The following is a 6,000-nucleotide window of genomic DNA, read 5'->3' on the forward strand; positions in this document are numbered from 1 at the left end:
GAGGCAACAGGACTAGTTTTCATAAATGGTTTTCATGTATTTTAATGAAAGAACATGTCAGCTCAAGTTGTATCTCTAAAGGCTAGAACAAAACAGCATTTTTCGCAAGTAAGTACAAAATGTGCATCATAATTCATTAGTTTATACTCCAGAGGGGTTTTCAAATATTTTGGCAATAAACTGGTTTTGGTTGATGTCACTGTTTTCTGTTTCATCTATTGAAGACAGACTGACGTGTGAAAGACTGTAGGTTAATATACTAATAACCTTCCAACATACAGTGTTTGTATTTTGCTTCTTTTCTCTCCAAAGAGTGATCTTTTCTCTCCATCTGCACGAGCCAGGCTTTTTATTAGTCACTTGCTTTTCTGTCCTCTCTCCTGCATCTTCTCCTGTTCTTCAGCTGTTGCAGCCTTGTTCCTTTCACATTATAACAACATTTTGCCATCAAAATCACCCTCCACCCCCAGGGTCTAAATACAGTATCTCACCTGATAATCACCCTGCCAATTAGAATTTCATTAGTGGCCACTTTTTGTAAAGCTGTGAATGACATCCTTCACGGATCAGCTCTGTCCTTATTAAAGAAATAGATTCAACTACACCATCACAGAGCACAATCTTTGCTTCACTAACTCAAACCATGTACTTCAAGTGAAAATACAGATTTAATGCATGCTGCCATCACACATGGTTCAAACTCCTCACACAAAATGAGACAAAATCTGTAGAGTTACAGTCATATCCTCTCCAGGTGTTTATTTCACATTTAGTTCTGGAGACAGGCCCAGAACACACTGCCAAATGGCTGGCCATACTACCTGCGTGACTGGGTATATTTGATCTCAGAATTGGTGTGTCCTCCTGTTCTCTGGTTCTCACATATTAGGCTGTTTAACACACCTGTTGCACGCTTGAGTAAAATATTTCTTTTTGCTACGTGCTTTTACAACAATGGACTTACCCCAACCTGAACCTTTCCCACATGGTTTTGTGTAAACAGCAGGAGTACCATCATTTTGCTGCTATTGCTATGAGAAACCTGCAGGGTTTTTTCCCACCAGAAAACCAAAGCAGAGGTTCAAATATGCTGTTTCACTGATTTACAAAACTAATCATGGTGAACACCATTACAATCTAATCCCTAACAAAACTTAATCTTAAATTAGGATGAAATGGTAGACATTTGAGTAAGATTCATCTGACTACTTACTGTTTAGCTACGTATCTACATGAGTTAGGGAAATCCCTGTACCAAAAGACAAGGGAGAAGTTCTCCACAACATATCTCATCTCATCTCGAAGACTGTTCTGGAGCAAACCGGTGCCTTCAGCCCCCAGAGAAAACATCTCTTTGCAGATGAAGGCCAGTCAACTAGCTTAGAGTAGCTAACTTTCAGATAGGTAAGTATTGGTGGAATTTATAATGTCTTTGACGGGTATCTTTCAGTTTTTACTCAGAATATATAAGTACATCCTATTTTTCTCCTCTACAGTGTTCGCTTTTTGGCAAGTTACGCCAGCAGCTTTTTGTATCACCATAAGCCAGGGACAGAATTGTCTGAAGGCACCTGCTTGGACGTCACTGTCTGTGGAGTGATTGTGATATTCCACAAGACAAGAGCAGGACGTACTAGAGGCAGGTGAGATGGAGACAGTTCCTCATCTATTTCTGTATTTCCTACCTTCTCTTCTCCAGCGTTTAGTTCAACTGATGTCTGTATAGAAAGCAGAGTCCAACAGCACAGTCACAGAGGCTGCCAAGTTATACCCATGTGTTTATATTCAGGGGAAAGATTACTCTTTCAGACACTCTGTTCAGTGTGTAATACAGTTTTAATTTAAACTGCAAAAAACAGTTAATCATGGAGTCATCAAGGAGATTATTCAGTTCTTTGTAATACGTGGGTAAGTTCTTCTGTGTTCAGGTACATAAACATGATTGTTTCTCTGTGCTCCTTCTTTTCTCAGGTCAAACATTGCTTCATAATTTATATAAATACCTTGTCTTAAGGAAAGTTAATATTTAACAGTGAAATGCTGTTACTGAAGTTTTCTGACTGGTAGCTTTGGCGTTATGTTAAACCACACCGGGGTGTAGGTTCACGGGTCAGCTGAAAAAATAAATAAAGCAATGACTACTGCTTTTCCTTTATTTGCAAAGAAGGCCTAAGAAATCATTCCTAACACAAAAACACTTGACTTCTGATTAGCAATAACAGCTTGATCACTCAGTTTTCCCTCTTTTATTACCACTTCACTGGAGTAATAGGAATCAGAATAGGAGTGTCAGAGCAGAAATTCATAAGTGATGAGTGCTTAGTGATGGTCCTATCCCTCCACCTCTGCCAATTACCTGGCCAACATGGGATTATGTCTTGCACCTCACCATATCCTCCCACAACCCTAAAGAGCTCCCAATACCACCTCCCCAGCACTCTTTTGTGCCACCTATAGCTCCTCATAATGCATGCCCCATACTACATTTAGGTATCTAGCTGAGTAATGCTGATTAGTTACCTGTGGGACCAGCCACTGGTCCAGTCGAGGGGTGAGTTATCTGCCTTGCCATTAATAGGTTTTTTTCTCCTCTAACCAGCTGTTATTTACCACAAAACCTGTAGGAACTATGGAATTTATGTTTGGCTTGACTGAATTGGCCAGTACCTTCAGTGGCAGCTGGACCAGATGGACATACACAAAAAAGAGGATCCCGTGTGGTCAAGCTAAAATAATTTTCTTAGTGTTTTCATTAAATATTCTTCTTGCTTTCTGCTGCACATTTTCATTCAGTTTTGTAATATCATATTACCCCTATTATTTATCAGAGGAGTTTTGGAAGGGCAGACAAGGCAAGGCAGAAAAGACATATAAAACCAAAGAGAAAGCTAATCCAGTTGTTTCATATCACTAAGAAAAAATGGTCATTTGTTTCTCATCCAATTAATGTTTTTTACCAGCTGTTTTTCAGATGAATCATAAGATCATAAGATGATGAGACTGGATTGAAATGAGGAAATTATATATCCTAATGCAGTATGTTGTTGAGACATACAAATTACAGCATTCGTAGCAGCTTGTCCTGAAAAGTCATGCTCGCTTCTTTGCCTATGGGAACCTGATCTCCCAACACTGGCTAACAGAGTGGGGAAGGAGCTGTGTATAATCAAATACTTGCCAGAGCAGAGCTTAAAACCCATGTTCTATAACCAGAGTTTAAAAACCTTACCCTCTCAGGTAAGCAACCTCCTCCCTGTGCTCTCAGATGCCAGACAGATGCCCCAAAAGCCTTGAGAAAACTGATAATGAATCTTTTTAAGGTTTTGATACTTTAAAGGAAGAAAAAATATGAGCATGGGAGCTAAAGTGCAGAGAAAGAATGGATCATTACCTGGATGTACATAACCACCCTTCCCTGCACTCACTCATAACTTCATACCTCTTGATGCTAATTTTCCAATTCTGGATAACAGGCAAGGAAGCTGCAAGGCCAATGTTTAAGCACTGGTAGCCAACATGCTCTTTGAACATTTTATGGAGTTTGAACCTTTTTGAACACTGATCCTTCAGACCTGCCAGAGCCATACCCAAAGCAGAGAACTGAAAACCAGTACACACATCACAGATACTGAGATGGAACTTCAACAAGAACTGAGCATGAGAGGGACAATGTGCCAGGCCAAAACAGGTGAGAGCACTTCTCTGAGGCCTAGAGACACAGGTAGAGACCCTTGCAGGGTAAGCACTCTTAATGACAGCCATCTCAGTGACCTTACTGAGTGTACCCTGTACCTGTATTTTGTAGAGAGGACAGATTTGAGTTGTGGGTTCTAGCTGTGAATCAGTTTTTCATGGTCTGTCTACACTCATTGATTAGATCAGTTTCAGGGAAGGGGGGGGTTGGGGTTTTTTTCCTTATGCATCATGGGCTTCATGTGTTTTTATGATCTGTAAGCATTGTATCTTGCTATCTTTCAATGAGTGAGTGGACATAGATCTGTGTATGTGTTTGTGTGCTCCTATAGAAGCGCCTTGCCCATGAGTACATGTGGCTCTGTGCAGGCTCTGTGGGGCTCTGCAGTCTGCAAAGGCTAAAGGAGCAGGAGGTCTCCTCAGCTGTGTGGAAATGGCTTCTCTCTATGCTACAAGCAAATGCTGCTTGTGGAACCAAGAACCATAGAGTCTCCACATAAATGAGTAAGACAAGGTTTTAAACTACGAGAAAAAAATCCAACATAAGCTCCTAAAGACTAGGTCTGGGGTGAGCAACTCAGCCTTTGAATATTGTGACTGTGGGGCATCTGTTTGAGCTTGGATGGAAGCAGATGGTGGTTACTTTTGGAGCAGTTGCTGTGGGTACAGGAGATTAGCACACATTGACAAAGAAAATGTTGCTTCTTTCAAGAGACGGGAGTTGCAAATCTCACTTTGGTGAGCACAGCCTATACATGCCATGGCCACAGACTGCAGGGACCAGCCAGAGCTACCCACTGCCCTGCACATCGAGGTCCCTTGGGCTGGGAATGGGGGGTCACAGCTGCCGCTCCAAGGTCACAATTGTCACCCTGCAGTCACAGCTGCCTCTGAGGGGTCACAGATCATAGCCACTGGTCTAAACTGCCATCCCGCGGTCACATCTGGCATCCCACGGTCACAGATGCCACACAGCTGTTACAGCCGCCACCCTGCGGTTACAGCTGGCACGCGAAGGTCACAGCTGTCACCGCGCACAGATGTCACCCAGCGGTTACGGTTCCACCCCGCGGTCACTGCTGCCACCCCGCGGTCACAGCTGTCCCATCACCTGCTTTAGGTTGGCTCCTGACAGCTCAGCTCCTCAGACAGATGCTTAATTTCACTTGTGCGGTTACTCGGCTCAAGATTTTCTAAGAACGGTTTGCATGAAGGTATTTTATGGAGAGGAAAAGTATGAGAGGAGAAGCACTTAGATTTTAAAATGAAAAATGCTTTGTTAAATCTATTAATAGTGTAATTTAAACTAAATAAACTGAGCTGTGTGTTTGCCACATTGGTGGTGATTCAAAATCACTAAAAACCTATAGAAAAGCACTGATAGAGTACTAGAAACTATGTCCTGAAAGACTGAGTCCCCTAAATTGTCAGCAGTTATTATGGGAACTGGTAAAAGCCGTTTTGCCCTAGACTGAGACAGTTACAATGGTTAGGATGAAAAATCAATATTTAAAAATGAAGATGTTTTAAGAAAGGAAATAGCTTACGGAAATAGCTTATGGGAAATGTAATTATTAAATAGAAAAACTGGGTAATAAATATAAGAAATAAATAGTTTACAAAAAGCACTGGAAACATTTTTCAAACATGTATATGTATATTATACAAATATATATGTATATTTATCTTTAACTATGTTTCAGACTATCATCACTACTTTTACAACTACTGCTTTTGATTTTCACTCAAAATCATAGGGGAAATGATTTACACAGTAAATATATGAACTCATCATGATGCAATTTAGCTTAGGCTACTGTATTTTTCCAAGCAGCTGAGAAGTGAATTTGTCACTTCATGCTACTGTAAACAGGATTACTGTGAACAAACTAAGTTTTTAGCATAAAAGAAACACTTTGTGTCGGCAAGCAAGAAAAGTTTACACTGATCTCAGGAGGAGACCAAACTGGTACAGGTATGTGTACAGGTATGTTCTGGAGCAAAATTCTGCATGTTAACAAGTGTTCGTTTACAGAGGTGTACAGAATATGGGAGGAGAATGACTACTATTAAAGGTATCTTTTTCATTTCTAAACATGATAAATTATTTCCTCATTAACAGGAACACAGTGAAACCTGTGTGCATCGTGAGCTAGAGAACAGGTTTTAATAAGAGAAGAAGGTGTAGATTCAGGAAAGCCTTCAAGCTCATGCCAAAATTCAAACACCTATTTATGTAACTCTACTTCTGAAATGTTTTGCATAATCACAGTCCTGATGAGACATCTGTGCTCATTAAGACCATAA

This window comes from Corapipo altera, unplaced genomic scaffold (genome assembly GCF_003945725.1).
Source record: "Corapipo altera isolate COAL_440 unplaced genomic scaffold, ASM394572v1 0, whole genome shotgun sequence".
NCBI lineage: Eukaryota > Metazoa > Chordata > Aves > Passeriformes > Pipridae > Corapipo > Corapipo altera.